This window comes from Labeo rohita, chromosome 12 (genome assembly GCF_022985175.1).
Source record: "Labeo rohita strain BAU-BD-2019 chromosome 12, IGBB_LRoh.1.0, whole genome shotgun sequence".
Classification (NCBI taxonomy): domain Eukaryota; kingdom Metazoa; phylum Chordata; class Actinopteri; order Cypriniformes; family Cyprinidae; genus Labeo; species Labeo rohita.
This window is the reverse complement of record NC_066880.1, coordinates 12440858-12459957: the sequence shown is the minus strand read 5'-3', so window position 1 is coordinate 12459957 and position 19100 is coordinate 12440858. Positions and strand designations below refer to the sequence as shown.

Sequence of the window (19100 nt, the reverse complement as noted above, 5' to 3'; positions counted from 1 at the left end):
CTTTCCTCAAATGTGCATCTTAAAAAATGAATACACTGAGATTAGTCAGCAGATTCCCATGTGCATTTGGTATAATTATGGATTGTGCGGTGATTCTCATCAGATGATTTCTCACAATGGAGACCTAGATAAATCAATATGTAGTGGCTTTCCATGATTAAATTATTATGAATAACGTTTCCCATATGTTCAAATATACAGCTCCACGCTAGTGAACAACTGCGCCACCTTGTGGAATTTCTTTCAACCTTCCACCACCATTAATAGGGGGGTAAATTTGTTTTAGAGCATTACATTTTTTGTTTTTGTGATCGTTATAGTAAATCAATAAGTGTTAAAACACTTTATGTAGACTTAAACAGTTTATTTGTCCCTATAGTTTTGAAACGCATGGTTATGCTGCACTGTGTTAAATGAAAGGATCATTTGTAGTAAATTTTCTTGCTGTAAACTTTGTTATCTAAACTCCAAAGTATTCCGTCTATGCAGAAGTGATTGTATAGCCATTAAGACCTGAGGGCCTGGGGAGACGAAAACATGCCCAGTGGAAATTTCCTTTGGTCAGACACGGGCCATTGATGTGCTGTTTTGTACCTTCATTGAATGGAACAGCTTGGAGCCAAATGTCATGGGCACTCTCAGTCTGTTCCTTTTCAGTGGCTGTTTTCATAACAAGTAAAATTTGACGACGAAATCCACAACAAATCCATTAAAATTATTTATAAATCCATAATTTATATCTAAAAGCATCTATATTTTGAACTATGATAACTACAGTAATTCTAAAGATTTTAACCTTAACTTTTCAAAAGTTTTCCATTAAAAAGTTACAATACTGTGGCATGTACTCTCACTGACCTCCTGCCATAAACCATGAATAAATGCAACAAATTCTCTGATTACCTCTCTGCACCTTGCGGCCTATTTTCATTTTGGACTGACTCACACCAGAGTTATGTGAGTGATGCAGAAAAAAAAGCAGAGAGAGGAACAGTTTTTTGGGGCCCTAAGTCCAAAAATGCATAATTTCCAATACAGAGTATGCAAAAAGAAGTGTGTCAGATAAGTAGGATCCGACAATACACAGAGTATTCATGAAGGCAAACAATACAGATGACCGTGGTTAGAATCTGAAATCTATAACCACACCACTGGGGTGGTACCCTTTCAAAATATTATGTGCACTTTAGGTACTAATATGTACTTTTATAAAACCAATATGTACCATTTAGGTGTAAATAAAGTACAGCTTTGGTAGCTTTTATATCTTATGGTATCATCCCAGTGATATCTTTCAAACCCTTAACCTAAGAACGCAGTAGATACTTTGCTAGAGAGCCATCAGATTTTAAAAGATAAAAATGTATTTATATCACACACCAGCGGAGAAGCAACATCACTTACATTCTTGCTGTTATACTGGATGTGCGGCACAGTGAATCACAGTTATCACAGCTCATGCATGTGTGATATTATTTTTTACTGCATTTTCAACAGTGTTCTTGTAGGGCTCAAAACTATTTATTTAGTGTTTTCTTTGTGTAAAAGGTTACAGCTTCATGAATTTAAGTATAGTGGGGTTCAATCAGATAATTACAATGTTTTGGGGAAATAAAAGGATGATATACTACTCAAATTATTATTTTTTTTTATCCTTATGATACAGAAAAAAAAAAAACAATAAAAACAAAAACATATACAATCTAGTGCAATATATTAAAAAATACATTTCCGTATATGACATATATGCATAAACCATATTAATATTTAATATTAATAATTAATTGCATCCAAAATAAACATTTTTTTTTTATATATATATATATATATATTAGTGCTGTCAAAGAATTAATCATGATTAATCGCATCCAAAATAAAAGTTCTTGTTTATATATTAGTGCTGTCAAAGAATTAATCATGATTAATCGCATCCAAAATAAAAGTTCTTGTTTATGTGTACTGTGTATATTTATCATATATTTTATTATGTACTCAAGAAAATGTTTATATGTGTATATATGTTTTATATATTTAAATATTAAAATAAATAAATAAAAAATATATATATATATATATACTGTATGTGTATTTTTATATACATAATAAACCAAAATAAAAGTTCTTGTTTATGTGTACTGTGTATATTTATCATGTATTTTATTATGTACTCAAGAAAATGTTTATATATGTATATATGTTTTATATATGTTTATATATATATAAAAAAAAATATATATATATATATATATATATATATATATACTGTATGTGTATTTTTATATACATAATAAACATACACAATATACACACATATATTATGCAACCAAAAACTTATTTTGGATGTGATTTATCGCGATTATTGGTTTGACAGCACTAACCACACACACACATATACACAGACATACACATTTTATTGGAACATTCAATTAATTACTTTCTCTTTTTTTTACATGAACACATTTTCATAAACTTATCTCATTTTATTGTTTATAGTTATATATTTCATATATGAAAAGATGGGTTACATAAGAAAAATAAATACATGTGTGTGTCTGTATTGTGTAAGTACTACACATATGTATATAAATGTATGTATATAACATGTGTATATAAACACACAGTATAGTTTATGACTCTATATAAAACCATATACAGTATAAGTAAATATATTGTCAAATATTTTTCAATATATGTAAAGTGGCAATTTCTTATGCATTATTTAATACATTGCAATATATTAACACAATATCCTATATTATGCTGTATATTTTCAATAACTATTGAATAATTTAATATATTGATCGTTAATACATAAATATAAATACATTTTCTATGTATAATGGTACCGACGGAGCACAGAAGTCTCTAGGACCCGAACCAACCAGGAAGTAAAGCCCATTTGAACAGGACATGAGAGTTATGTAGTGCTGTGTCGGTGATGTTTTATATTGAATCTTCAGCAGTGGCGCTCAAACTCTCTCTGATCTCTCACTGGGAGCATCTGAACCAACAACAGCAGCGGAGAGCAGCGGGCATCAGCCTCACACAATTAACCAGCACTTTTGGGGTGCCTGGCCCTTCACTGAAGACATGTCAACAGAGGACGGATCTATGACACACCGTGAGTGCTCTTTCCCTTATTTTATCGTAGAATGTGTGATTTGGTGTGTATGGTTGGAGTATTGCAGTGCGGGTTACATCATTACAGGCTCTACAGTGGCAAACAGCGCACAGCCATGTTTTACAGAGTGCTCTACAAATGTCCGTGTAAATACAAGGCAAGGCAACACGGGAAGCCTTGCATGTCCGATATGCATTGAGATATTTTCATAAAGCTGTCTTTAGGATCTCTTCGTTTGGGTATATGTTGTAAATACAGGCAGTTTTTGAAACAAAAGAATACGCTTGCGGTTTGACATCAGCATTGCTCAGCCGCTGCAAGTAGATCGTCAAATGCATCAAAAACTGCGCTGGAATGGATGTGGTTTTTACAAAACCAGAGCTGATTAAGATTAACCGACCGTGGAAATTATATTTAATGACTTGTTTGACGAGATTTATAATTTTATTTTATTATAGGATATAATAAATAACCAGTCTATAGGGAGAAATAACAGTGGATGGTGTGGTTTGTCCCGTACAACACTATAAATAACTTTTTCCTTACTGTAGAGCACCCATGCATGAAGGATGATGCTAAAGATGACATTCCAACACTCGGTTTTGTCATTTATCAAATGGAGCATTAACCTTATGATAAATTACAATTGGTATTTGTCTGAAAATGTGGGAAAATATAAAACTTTAGCCATGAAGGAATATCACTGGCATCATCAGCAGGTTCGCTGTGTTGTGTAATGAGACAACAACAGTCCCTGCACAACCGCATTATAGTGTGCTGATGTGGCGAGTGATAGGTAGGCTAATCCCACTTAACGATGTAATTGTTTCAAAGCACTGAATTGTTCACGGCTGACAGCCTTTAATGCTTAAACGACTGTTGTTAAAGTGATGAAATACGGGTTTTCTTTTAGTTTTGTGTAGGTTGTGGGTATTGTGGTTTAGCGGACGGTCATTTGTAATGATGCACTGGACAGCTCCAGGTGCTGAAACGCTTTTAAAGAGTGTGGTCGCTCAAACGTAAATGATAAATGTAAGATTTAACTTTGATAAACAGGAATGGCATGCTCAGAACTGATAGAGCTTTATTTTTAATGTGTCTTAAATTGGATTCGTTTTTAGATGATCTTTATTTACATTTTAATGAACAAAGAATGTAAAAATGCTCCAGTTAAAGACTGCAGGTTAAAATATTAATTCATTTGAGAGAAAGACATTTGTATCAGCTTGTAATTCCGCAAGGGATGTCATTCCTTGTGATTATTGTGTTATTAGGGTCTTGTAATATCTGAAACATTATTACTGTGTTTTTAAGTTCTGGAAGCTAGCTGGCAGGTTAACAAAAACAAATGTACAAGTTTTAGTGTGGAGTGACAGTACAATCAAAAGATGCTGCCTGATACATTGTTATGCAAGCGTTTAATGATTTCTGTAAAAACAGAACAATTTTTTATAAGTTCTCTCTGATCTCTGCATAGCTGAAGTAATTTGCAATTTAACAAAACAAAACTACGCACACAGTGCTGAATATGCCACGAAACAATGCTTCTAAACAAGCTTTGTTTTTTGAAAAGCTTGATTTCCACTCTTGACAGCCATTGTGTTTTCGCAGTTGCGTTGCGTGTTGAAAAGTGATGTAGGATGGCTGACTAAATCATGTTTTATAAATTGCTTGAAAGGGATATTAAAAACAACTTAATAAATAAAAATAACTATGGACTGCCCCATGTCTTTTCATTTTTTTCCTTTCTGTTTGGACTCTTGACTTGATTATTGTGCACTTAATTAGCAGCACCGCCTTTTTTTCCTGGTGGGAGACAGTCTGCAGGAGCTAATTTAAGGGTCTGACGTTGGGAGGTGAATCACGTTAGCCTTTCAGCTATTCCCAGTCACAAAGCACTTCTCATGTTGCTCATTGTTGCAACATGTGATTATAATTTATGCTGCTTTGAACTGGCTTTTGTCAGAGCTGTGAAAAAAAATACATTGTTTTGTTCTCTTTATTTATTCACCTATAAGAAAATAGCCAGCTGTGAGCACGTCAAAGAAAGGATCAGTTTGGCGGACAAACAGCGATCAGCTAAATTTCTGAAGAGGGTTGTTTGTAAGTGGCGAGAGATGAGCCTTGCCACCCGTGTCTCCTCTAGAAAGACTCTCAGACTGGAATGTGAAGACCTTTACCTCTTCTTGATCATACCAGCAAGTGGCACAATTTAGTATTGAGCTAAATAACAACAAAAAGCTAACCAGAACAACATTTTCGAGCTGCATGTTTTAGACGAGTTAGGAAATTTGTGGCTTTCATCTTGCATTCATTTTTAATCTTTTTTAATCTGATTGTCTGAAAGTGCAGTCACTGTCAGTCCCACAGGCAAGCCTTGATTGTCTTCTGATGTACTCCTTTGATAATAAAACAGCTTAACCTTGAGAGCTAACCAGACATGATTTGATAAAATCACTGCCATTTTAATGCGTTTTTGTCCCGGCTGACCATGACAAGCAATGAGTGACGGGACATTTTGTCATCTTTATAGAGTGTAACATGGCCTTGGTTCTGGAAGTATTATTTATTTATTATTATATATTTAATTTAGAAGTCTTCATTAAAGCATTGCAAGCCATGAACCAAACCAGACAGCTTTAAAGGTGTAGTTCACTTTCAGAATAAAAAATTTACAGATAATGTACCCACCCTGTGTCATCCAAGATGTTCATGCCTTTCTTACTTAAATTGTAAAGGAATTAAGTGTCTAAGGAAAATATTTTAGCAATTATCTCCATATAGTGGAGATTGAACGTCCAAAATGCAGTTTCAGTGCAGCTTCAAAGAGCTCTAAACGATCCCAGCCGAGGAAGAAGGGTCTTATCTAGCGAAACAATCTGTCATTTTTCTAAAAAAAAAAAAAAAAAACAAGGAATAGTGAACAATGAATCAATACAGTTAGTGTAGGTCAAAAAACTCCCATCTCATTTTCTCCTCCAACTTCAAAATCGCCCTACATCGCTGTTTTACCTTTTTTTGTAAAGGGGCGTTTGACCTTCTTTGCATGTTTACTTTGTAAACACTGGGTTGGTACTTCTGCAGCGATGTAGGATGATTTTAATGTTGGAGGAAAAAATGAGATGAGAGTTTTTTGACATACTCAACTGTATTGACCCGGATTACACAGAGTACGCATGCGCATGGCAGAGCTAGACAAGACGAGCATTTGAGGTTAAAAAGTATATACATTTTTATTTTTTCTAGAAAAAGATCTTTTCAATATATAAGACCCTTCTTCCTCGTTTAGAGCCTTATGAAGCTTCACTGAAACTGCATTTTGGACATTTAAACTCACAGGCACCATTGAAGTCCACTATATGGAGATAATTCCTGAAATGTTTTCCTCAAAAACATATTTTTTTTATGACTGAAGAAAGAAAGGCACTACTCCTTTAATGGAAGAAGGAACTACAAACCATAATCAAACTAAAAACAATGGAAAAATAAAAAATTATTAATTTGTGGTGTTTGATGGGAGTAGGCAGAGCTCAGTGCTCATTTGGCGCAATTTGCTAGCTGCGACTCTCTGATTGGTGAAATTTTCTTTACAGCATCATGGGAAATGTAGTTTTTCACCACTGTTAAACATAATTATTTAAAACATAAGTTTAAATAATGTAAACTGATGGCTTCAGCAAAAGCAAATACCATTGATTAACAACCTCAGAGCTTATATATAGTAAGTCTGTGTTTAAAAGTTTATAATCAGTTTTTATTTTTATTTTTTTCCTGTGTAGAAAGTGAATGCCATTTTTACTTCCGGAACTTGACTGTTGCATTCTAAATCTGCTGTATCACTCTTGTTAGCTCCACCCATTGTGACATTTAATTGGTCCAAAATCATGTTACTCATTATTTTACAGCACTTCAGAAAACAAATTAATATTTTTGAAGAAATCCAAGAGCTTTCTGAACAAAACTACCATGTTCAAGGCCCAGAAAGGTAGTAAGGACATCATTAAAATAGTCCATGTAACATCTGTCGTTCAACCTTAAATTTATGAAGCTACGAGAATGCTTTTTGAGAGCAAAGTACCACGACGCAAAGGAAACTGGCTGTTTCAGACCAAAGTTTTGAGACTGTCTTTGATACACTGCCATTTTAAGGAGAAAATGCTCTGCAGTGGTGTTGACTGATGAATTTGCACAAGGTTTGACTTTAAGCATATTAAAACCACCAGACTGATATGTAAACAACGTCAAAGGCTTGAGTTTTGAACATGAAATATCTTTTGAATATCTGTAAATGTGTCGCATCTCAGCAATTTAAAGTGAAATGTTGTGCGGAAAATAGCTTGTCGCTGGAAACCTGTCATGCTTTGGACTCGCAATAATTGAATTTATTTTTACGTTATGAGTTTTGTGCTTCAAACAGGTTAATTAGTTGTCACCCACTTGGAAAAAGAAATGCGTTTTGATTGAAGTGATCACTTATAATTTTGTTTTGAACCAAAAGGTGGTTTTGAGTCGTACTGAATTAAAAGTGATTTCATTTAAAGTGGAGCATTTCTTGTTTAAGATCTTTCCCAGTGGGATTCAGTTCACTGAGGCATGAACAATACAGAGCTAAGCACTTTGGCATGCGCACTTGTAATACACTTACAAAGTACTTCAGCACCCCGTGGACAGATAATCATGATTCATGGCCAAACTAGTATGATTTCGTTACTTTCTCCAGTTCTTTCATACCTCCCATGCATAATTTAGGAAGACCTTTATGTAAGGTACTTGCAGCCTGGCAAACTTTTGCTTGTGGGCCATAGCAACTCACAACAAGCTCTCCATTAGGATGGAATATTCATGAAAGCCTGGCCAGGTCATGCAGACTGTGAGAGCCGGAGAGATACGTCAAGATTAAAACTGAAATAGAATGATTCCAAGGTGATTTGTTGCTTTTTCTCCATCCTTCAGGCTTTTGACAGATTTCACAAAGCTGTCAGAGAATTCAGTGCTCTCTTCCTGTTTTTTGTTCATGTTTCTTTTTTTTTTTTTAAACAGCCTGAGGTCCCTCAGTATAGAACAGATGGTAAAATGTTCCTTTTGATCTTCTTTTCAGGTTTCAAGACTTTTCTGGCTGTCGCATGAATCACAAACACACTCTGGTTGTTTGAAGACACAGTCTGTTTATAAGTGAAAGCATGAATTGGCAATAAGTATTCGGATGCTTTTTATAGATATCAGGGCTTCTCTCGCTATCTTGATGGTCTGGCACTGTGCAAATCTAACCCGGGCCAGATTTATAAAATGTTTGTAAATGACAAACTAAAAAGAAATGCCAAACTCAGCCAAAATGTTAGACTGTTTCAAGCCAGTTGATGTAACCGTCACTTGCCTTATTGGGCTAGATTACGATAGACAATATTTTTTTATGCCTTACAAATGAAAACATTTAAATTGTTCCGATATATTGAGCATTACTGTCAAAGTAATCTTATTTACTTATGTCACCAAGGTAAGTTTATTTATCTGGCTTGTGAGAATTTTTTTTAAATAGCAAAAATGACCCCTGGTGATCTGTGAAGGTACTGCATTAAAGAAGATGAACAAAAAATTTACTTTTTGAATGAGTATTGTCTAATGGGGCTATTTTCACAAAAAAAAATAAGCTTCTTGCTTCAAATTCAAAAATTTAGAAGAAACTCTTAAAAATTAGGGGCACATCACTCCTAATTTTAGGACTTATAAAAGAACAATTCACATTTTTTTTTATCTTAGGACTTCTAAATGTCTAAGAGAAACTGATCCAAAAAAAAAAAAAAAAAAAAAAAGATCTGATGGCTGTTTTCAGTTTGCATTGCAAGCAAGAGAACATTGGAATATTACAGGACATGGTGAAGGTGTTTTCTTTTTAAGTTTTAATTTTCGAGTTTTAGGCTTAGTTCAGTTTGCTTTCCTTTGATTTTTCTTTGGCGGTTTTGTAAAATCCACTGCTATATGCTTACAGTAGGCTACTTTTGAAATATGGTTTCTTTGTGAATATCCCTGGTGAAAAAACAGCATATGCTGGTAGGTATGTCTTGATGCTGGGATGCTGGTTAGGTATGTTTTGATGCTGGTTTAAGCTGGTCCTTTGCTGGTATATGCTGGTCATATTGCTGGTCAAGGACCAGCATAAACCAGCAAAGGACCAGCTTAAACCAGCACCAAAACATACCTACCAGCATATGCTGTTTTTTTCACCAGGGATGATCCCTGGCAAGCATGTTATGGCTAATAATATCATCATTTAGCAGTTAAAATTCTATATTTTAGAGCTGTCACGATTACTCGATTCAATTCGAGTATTTAAAGAAAAAAATCATTGGTGTCGAGTAACCGGCAAAATACCCGGAAGTAGCACATTCCACGGATGAGAATCCATGAAAAGCATTTTTAGACCGTTTTCCAAGGCTACATGATTCCCATTTAAAAGAGATGAAAAAATGGCCCTATATTAAATATTAAGTGGATATTTGAATTAAATATTGTTTAGCCAATATTAGATAAGGATTAGATTGTAGTATAAAAACAATCATCAGGTCGTTGGCGCCCTCTGCAGTTGTTTATTATAATGTGAAATGTACATTAGTTCTATTGTTTATGTATTTTAAAAGTTTTGTTCAATAAAACCGTATGATTAGTTGCTTTTGATACTTTATTTTAACTAATTATTATTGCCCTTATTGCTCTTATATATGTAATTAAGTAATTTTAAAGTCTTTTGTTCACTTCTGTTTGGTCTATTTTTATTATTACAAAAAAAATAGCATAATTATCTGATTACTCGATTAATCGTCAGAACAATCAACTGATTACTTGATTACCAAAATAATCGTTAGTGACAGCCCTAATTATTTTGTTTAAATAGATAAAAAAAACTGAAAACTGAACTTACCAGGCATTTCAAAACATATCAGGTTTTCAAAGATTACATTTAACAATGTTTTTATATTAACAGCAATTAGACAATCTTCATTTTAAGTGAATGTTTGATGATGGCAAAATTTTAAAAATAGGGAAATGAGCATGCACGATAAAATATTCAATATCGGCCAATACCGATAAAATTAGTTATTTTATCGGTATTGGCCGATATTGAATATTTTATCGTGCATGCTAATCGGCTAATCTGATACCACATATCATGCATCCCTCAAAGTTAGATAATGTTCCTTATGAAAGTTGCAGTAAATAGAATCTGTACCTTTTTTTATTTATTGTGGATAATTATACCTCTGTTGGCTGAGAGTGTTTAGTGAGGTTGTCTGGGTCAGTGATATAAACAAAACCCTTGAAAAACCCTGTTAAATGCCATAATTTTCCAGCATTTGGAAAGTATGTTTATGAATTTATAGATGTGTGTGGAATTGCTTTTTTTCTTCGGCAAGAACAATAATAAATGTTTACTTCAAAGTATAAATATGTTTTATTTTCTGACACATATGTTGCTACTTATATCCTAAAAACATGTTAGCATGGCAAGTAAAATCTGAACTGCAGAAAAAGTCTTCTAGTCAAGAGTTAGACTGTTTTTTTCTGCAGTTTGAAGCCTTTTTGACAAAACTGATTGATTGCCGGATTGTCAAAGGCCTGACTGCTTGGCAGGAAGCAGTTTTTTCTCATTTGTGAGTACCTCAACATATCAGAGTCAAGCACATGGAGCGATTTTTCAAAGATGACATCTTCATCCTGCCCCCATCCTTATGCCGTTCCAGCAGTTTGCATTCATCACCGTGTCACGATAATGCTGTGTCCACACACTCTGAATGCAGGTCAATAGCAAGGTTACAGTCATCTGATTGAAGCCCGACCAAATGTTCTGCCACCGCGCTGTAGCTTTAAAGGTAGTAATTTATCACGTAGGACAGTCAAAGGATATTCAGAGTACTTTAGAATGACCTCTGGATGTGGTTGGGTGGACAGACAGATGGCCTTTGTATTCTCCCTTTCAAAACTCTGACGTTCGTACGGATATTTTAACTCCCCCCTCTCTTTCCATTTCATTCTCCTCGTTTTGTTATCTACAGTACCTACCAAATTTTTCTTTCTCTGATAGGCCTCGTTTGTTGTGCTCTGTCATTTTCCCTCCACATCCCCACTGTGTATTTCCGTTTATCTTACATAACTGGAATCAGAGGTGATGACCTTCATACTCCTTTATGCAGGACAGTCTCTCTCTGGGAATTGCCGGCCATAAGCAAGCCAAGGAAACTGATGGCTCCTGTTTGCTTCCTTATCTGAATCTGGCATAGGATGTTATGAATGATATACCACAGATAAAAACTAAATATTTATATGCAGAAAAAACTATGTTTTCAGGGTTATCTAGACTATTAGATCTTAAGTCCTTCATAATTAGTGGTTTACGTTCAAATGGATGGCTCGTTTAAACAGCTCAACAAATTTTCTATTGGTGTGGCATTACACCGACAGAGGCTGCTCCCACGATAGTTGATTGACATGAGTGTCTTACCTCGGACCCGCCCTAAATTAGCTGTAACAGTCCGACCTCCATTATTTCGATGCCTGAACAGGGATGTAAGTTTGAGCGATTGAGATGTTGCGTTGCAGGATGTAATAATGAACATAGTGGTCGTCATTTACTCCTGACATCTGAAGATGCAGTAGATTACGTTTGTTTGTGAAGGGAATGCACCTCCCGATCTACATAAATGCGTCTATGTTCACGCAAATCATTCGTGATCCAGCTTCAACTACAGCAGAAGTGAGAATAAGGTTTTTTTTAAAACAAATCTCTGCAGTCAGAGAGTCTCCTAATAACGTGCTAGTTAACAAGTTTCGCAATAAAATGCAATAAATGCGGCTAAAGTAAACAATCTCTCAGAGCAGAGGCTCACCGAGAGAGGGGCGGGGTGAGCAGAGCTCATTTGCATTTAAAGGAACAATCCCTCAGAATGGGATGATTTTTGCAGAGCTCATTTTGACAAGCTAAAAAGGGTGTTGTTTTACACTACCATTGAGAATTTTTAACCAAAGTATGTTATAGACTTTTCAGAATCATATCAACTTGTGGAAAATGGGCATCCGATGATCCCTTTAAAAATCATTCAAATATGTTGATTTGGTGTTGAAATGCTAAAAACAGTTGTGCTGCTTAATATTTTGTAAAAAACATGGTCATTTTTTTTTAGGATTCTTTAATAAAGTTCAAAAGAACTGCATTAATTTAAAATAGAATATTTTTGTACCTTCTACTTAAAAAAAAAGGCGGATTTGACACAGAAAAGATGTTTTGATGTTTTAAAAGGAATAAATCTAGAAAGAAAACTTTGGTAAAACCATTTTAACAGTCCAACAAATTGTTAGAATGCTAAAGCGCTTTCCGAGAAGTTACGGCTCTAAATGAATCCCTTTTTAATTAATGTTTTAATTAAATATTATATTAACAATCAGTGTTGGAAAAGTTACTTTGGAAATGTAATAGGTTACAGATTACAAGTTACCCTATTTAAAATGTAAGTAGTGTAACTATTCAAATTACTTTATTGAAATAACTGAACTGATTACTTTTCTAACTTTCTAATAAATGTTTTCGACTGTTATTCATTTTCAAGCATTTAAACCAGGCAGGGTTAACACTGTTTACTTTAAGACTTTCAAAATCTTTCATCACTTGAATTAAGATGATAAAAAATATAAAGCACAGGCACCACAAAAATAGACTTTAGCATCTTTTTTTAACTTTAAGATCATTCTGAGGTTAAATACTGATTTAAAATCATAACAAGAAATAGGAGTTGTTCACTTCCAGAACACAAATTTACAGATAATTTACTCACCCGCTCGTCTTGTCTAGGTCTGCGTGAACTGTGTATATTCCTGTTTATGACAGTTAGGATATGTCGAAAAACTCCCATCCCATTTCTTCCCAAACTTCAAAATCACCCTACATTGCTGCAGAAGTACCGACCCAGTGTTTACAAAGTGAACATGCAAAGAAGATCAAATGCCCTTTACAAAAAAAAGGTAAGACCATGATGTAGGACGATTTTAAAGTTAAAGAGAAAAACGAGATGGGACGAGACGAGATGTTTTTCAACATACCCTAACTGTATTGACCCAGATTACACAGACTATGCATGCGTATCTCAGAGACGAGACAAGACGAGCATTTGAGGTTAAAAAGCATATAAATTGTCATTTTGTTTCGAAAATGGCTGATTGTTTCGCTACATAAGACACTTTTTCCGTGACTAGGATCGTTTAGAGCCATTTGAAGCTGCATTGAAACTGCATTTTGGAAGTTCAAACTTGGGAGTACCATTGAAGTCAATTATATGGAGATAATTCCTGAAATGTTTTCCTCAAGAAACATAATTTCTTTACGACTAAAGAAAGAAAGACATGATTTTGACACTGTTTAGAAGAAGTTGTTATTATATGTAATATTATCTATTGAATATAAAAAAAATTTGTTGTCGTTGTCTTTTAAAATGAATTAATTGTGACTATTCGACCATCTTGACCCATCCCAGGCCTTTATGTGCGCTTTTGTGCTTCATCGTAGGAGGTATGGATTGTGTTACTGCCTGCATGACCTTTAACATGCATTCAGACACGTCTCTACCCAATGCTTTTAAGTTTCAACAGTTTCTTTTAGACGCTGTTGCTAAGTGTTACGAAGTTGCTTAGCACTGTTGCCCTCAATAATGTCATGTTGTGGTTGTAATGTCGTACATGCAAACCCGAGCTTCTGATTTTCCAATTATCAGTAAGCATGCCTGGCTAATGGGTTGCCTGTGTGAACGTGATTTTGCTCTGTGAAGTGATGGCTTCAGAAGCCCACACAAAGCACAAGGCCTTACTATGGAGGCGTAACGTAATATATCCGTGTATCTATAAACGAGAAAGAGCGAGAAGAGCAGGTGGGGGAGGGCAGGTTTATGAGCTACACATTAGGGTGAAAAATGAACCTAGGGAGGAAGTAACGAGATAAGAGGAGAGAGAAAATCAACAGAAGTAGAACGAGGTGGAAGAACGAGAAAAAGAAACGCAGGATGACAGTGACAGCACGTGTTTGCTAGACATTGCTCTGGATATATTCTCATAGTGTTTCTCTCTCAAGGAAAACCAGGTTACCCACTTGCATTGCTCTTGCTGCCGGACTGCTATAATTCCCCCAGGTAGCCCTAAAAATAACAGAGTCCACTTTTCCACAGCATTTCCTCTGTCTTTCTCACTACCCCTCTGGCAGTGCACATTGTTGACAGAGATGTTATCGGGGGAATGAAGGATATTGCAACCACCAGTGCACAGAATGGCCACAAATAAACTCACAGAGTTATTAGCAACCCAGGCTCATTGGAAATGGGTACATGTGGTGACATTTCTGCAAAATGATTACATTCCACATTCAAAATGAAATGTTCATTGAGTGACACTAAAAGCGTGTGCAGTTCCATCCAAAACAGATGAGTCCGGCGATGTTTTATTATGCTGATTGTTGTATGTATCACAGTTCGGAAATGAAATGTCTGGTGAGTGGCGCTAAAAGGTTAATGCTTTATAGCATTCAAAGGCCAATTCACATTGCACCGCCAGAAGCAGACCAACGCTGAAAATCACCAGAATACAGAACGTCATTTCAAACACCAGTTCAACATGTTCAATTAGCAAAACCAAGCAGCAACCAATGCCAACAGAAGGCGATGAGATAAAACTCAGGCCTGAAAAAACCTGACGAACATGTCTGGTGCCATTTGTCTGCATCTGTCTGTGTCGAACCTGAGATAAAAATGCATTTGCTGAAACAGCCATAGCATTTTAGCTTGCTTTTAGAAGAGCTCTTTTATCATGATTTATGTCTCACGAACTCATACCCGAATGCTCTGTATAGTATGTGCAATGCTGTACCAGGTGAGCAACCAAGCAAGTTTACCACGTCAGAAAAGTCATACATAGTTATGTTTTTTTTTGTTTTTGTTTTTTCAGAAATAAGATGCAAGTTTTCCAGAAATGTGCGTAAAGGCACATATTTTCAAGTGAGCCTTTGTTGGTTAATGGCTATTAGCAAATGGCCCATAAAGAGGAGGAAAGCACCCTTCTGTCTCCTGGAGTTGCTGTTCAGAGTCATTGAAATGGATATAGCAGAGGAAAAAAATGTGGATGTTATGTGTGCAGCAATCATTTCAAAATATTCTAATGGTGTAGGGCAGAGAAAATACTAGGAAATCGATTGAAAAAGCACCGATGCATGATTTTTTTAGAGCTGGAGCTCGAGTAAGTTAAACATTGTTGGAATGTAGTCTCAGCCTCAACCCACGTTCCGATGCAAATTGCACAGAAAACTGGGAAGCAAGTGGCAAGCTGTAGACTATACACATTTTTTGTTATTTTTCAGTTATTTTGTTCAATTTTTCTTTTTTTTTTGGACTGTGTGAAGTGTGAACTATTCAATGAAACATATTGTGATGTACATATACATGTGTAATATATGTAATATATTACAAAAAAAAAAGTAGAGGATTTGGGTGCTAAATTATTGGAGATCCAATTTAATTAAAAGAAGATCCAGACATTTTGATTTAAGAGGTCATGACATGGATTTTTATTATTATTATTATTAAATTATTAAATATGTGAAAAAATGATCATTTTCAACCCCGCTGCTTATAAAATGAGCTGTTTTTAAGGGGCATGTCCTTAAAAGCTTGTTAGCAGTTAGCCACTGTTATTATTGGCTAACGTCATTGCATAGGAAACAGCATCAACGCCCCTTCGCTATTTCATATGAGTGTTTTGACAACATGATCACAATAAAACAGTGAAATAATTTACTTACGGTTTGTGATGCAGCTGCAGTCAGATCTAGTACCACTTTATCTTTCAACAAATGTTTCTTTGTGAACTCTACATGACATTGCCTTGATTATAATCCTTCTGATATCTGTACAAAGACATAAACAAGCTGTTTAAATCAAACCTATCAAAGTAAACATTCTTTCACTCCATTTGTCCTATTGACGACTGACTCAAGTACGTGGACTGTGTCAGAAAGCAAACACGCATCTGTATACTGTATCCAGTGTAGACAAGATAGCAGTGTTGATTTTAATTCCTATTTGCTTATGATGCGACACTCGCATTCAGTGTAATCAAGTGTTAGCCATTAAGCACTGAACGCCAGTGGGCGGGGCCAATGGTAAGAAGATGACTATTCGTTGATGTGTTGCTCTGGAGGCAGTGTTTATGCAAATAACTGTTTTCATATCATGCCAACTTTAAGGCAAGAAATAAATATAAATAATGCATGATTGCTTTTGTTTACTTCCTGAGGCTATGGCTATGCTAATGTTTTTGCCCATTTTCTGTGACTAGCATTATATGCTCATGCTTGTTAAGAACCTCTCGTCCTGACTCTAACGAAACACACCTGTCTGAAATTTCCAAGCAATCTTGAAGACTTTAGGTATGTCCGTCATACACTATACTACATTTGACGAGGAACGAAAAAGTATGTTTTATAGTATGAATGTGTGTGATGCATGCTGTTAGTTGCATCGCTTCACCGTTATTCACAACCTCTTTACCATGGCCTCATGTGATATTAAAGTGTCTGTATGATGTCAAATTCTGAAATCTCAGCAAAAGTAGTAGATCATCCTGGGATTTTTTGGCTATATGAATCCACTTTATTCTTCAACGCGGAAGTAAGCCTATGGGCGAGACTTCCGGTTCATTAGTCACTATAGGAAAATAACGAGAAGAATAACAACGTGCAGTAAACAGTAAAACTGTTTGTACTACAAACCAGTATGTTCAAAATTAGGATAATACATTAAAATAACATGGTGAGACACGCAAATTTGCCGTATCTGTTTTGTACAGCTAAAAATAGTTGGACGAGGATGAGACCAGAAGCCAGATCCATAAAATTTACAAATGGCCCTACTACTGTATATAGTTAGGAAGTAGGCATGATTCAGATAAATCTGCCCCTAAATGGCTCTGAGAATATGTGTGGTCGCAGTTTGTTTACATTTAATGAAAACTGCATAACAACAAATATTTCAGTATGCAACAGCTTGATTCGCCAAAGTGTTATTTTGCCATTTCCTTTTGATAAAATAGTGTCTAGTGCTGGCATATGCAGACTACTATATATAGCTTTATATATGCGTTTATGTATATGTGGGTGTTTATTTGTTTGCATGCACACGTGCGTGTATTGTGAAACGGCTGTCACACTTATTTTTTTGCGTGGGAATCAGAGAGCGACCATCATGATGCTGCCACTCACACTTCTCCAATCACTGCGTGAGTTTCATCTCCTCCACTCCTTGCTTCAGATCTTCATATTTCTTGGAGTGTTGCACGACCAGCCATCCCCGGGCCCCCTCCTTCACATTCCTTTCAGAGAAAAAATAAAAACGACAGAGCAGATGCTGATCACCCCTTCTCTCCATTTGCGCGCATGTGACGTCAGAACCCGCCTGCCTGTCTCTGATTGTCTCGGAGGCATTCATTGCAATGTGTTCATCTCTGCAGGGTTCACTGGTGTGGGTGTGAGACTACAACATCCTTTTTGTAACACCCATTTTAAGGCGGTTTAATCAGAGCCAATTGTTTATTTCTTACCTCACGTCATTCTCTTTTCTCTCCGTCTCTATACTCTGATTTTTAGCGTGAATTTAAGAGACATTCACTGGAGGTGTTAAATGTCCTTGCCAAGGACATTTCAGAGCTTTCATTTTGGTAATGCAGTAATACATCAACACATATAGCGGAAAAATTGACACACACATATATGAAGAGAGTACATTGTGCTAGAGCAAGCCAACGTTTTCCGATAATTCATTCCTCTGCATGCCCCTCCTCTTTGCTGAAGTTGCTATGTGACAGAACAATGAACTAGAACACCTAGTGAACAGCGCTCAGGTTGCTGACTTCTATTATTGAATTTGTATCTTCACAGAGACGCTATTAGGTGTGGAGTGGGGGCCGCTCATTTTATTTATGCATCTCGGTGCTGAATATATTACATTGGTTTTGAATAATGTATCCATGAGGTGCATGTGTTCTCCACCTAACTTTCCATTGTCCACCATCTTCATTTTTTTCTTTTATAGTCTAGATGGATGGACAGTCAATCAAAATCAATCAATCAATCAATCAATCAATATCTATCTATAACACAGTAACAGTTCACAATAAGGTTCCATTTATTAACTATATTTATATGCATTAACTAATATTAACTAACAATAAGCAATACATTTGTTACAGTATTTAGGGTCCAAGCACAGAAGGTGTGATGGCGCCTATTGAGTCCGTTGGCATTTCTATTATTATACTCTGGAAGTCTGTGGCAGCCCACACAACTGCTTGTGGAAAAGTTATGAAATTTGGCACACAGATAGAGGACAGTGTCAACATTAACCATAGCAAGTTTGGAGTCTCTAACTCAAACTCTCTAGCGTCCTAGATGGTTTGTCTGATTTTCACCAAAATTGGCTCAGATCATCTATTGACCATGCTAGCAAAAAGTTATGGAATTCAAGTTGATCAATGTATTCTTTGGGTCATGTGAGAACATAGATACAGATTTTGCCATCATCATCCAAACTTCCTGTCCGCCATTTTGATTAATGTTGAAAACTTACTTTTTTGAACTCCTCCTAGACCGTTCGTCCGATTTTCACCAAAATCAAGTCAGATCATCTTCAGACACCTGCTGGTCGACAGTGATAAAATACCTGGAAAAAATCAGTATGGACATTTTAAAACGTACAGCTCTATTTGTACAGATTTTTTAAGATGCAAGTAAAAAATTTGCATTTTAGGTCATTTAATTCTATAGACAGATAGATGGACAAATAGTCTGTACTTTTATAACTTTTATACTGGCATAAATTCGGATCAAAGAGTCTGTATTTTTAGTTATTTTCCTAGATTCCTTCATCTTGTGAGTGTACATGATTTTTCAAAAGCACTATTC

The 19100-nt window shown here is 35.6% G+C and overlaps 1 protein-coding gene across 1 annotated transcript in view; it reads left to right on the top strand.

Annotated features, from left to right (window-relative positions):
• The first annotated feature begins 2916 nt into the window (after positions 1 to 2916).
• The window catches only part of tbkbp1 (TBK1 binding protein 1), a 55075-nt gene continuing 38891 nt past the window's right edge, over positions 2917 to 19100 (top strand). The window contains exon 1 of the mRNA XM_051124745.1: positions 2917 to 3121. The gene's annotated coding sequence lies outside the window, so the exon portion shown is untranslated. The remainder of the gene's footprint in view (positions 3122 to 19100) is intronic.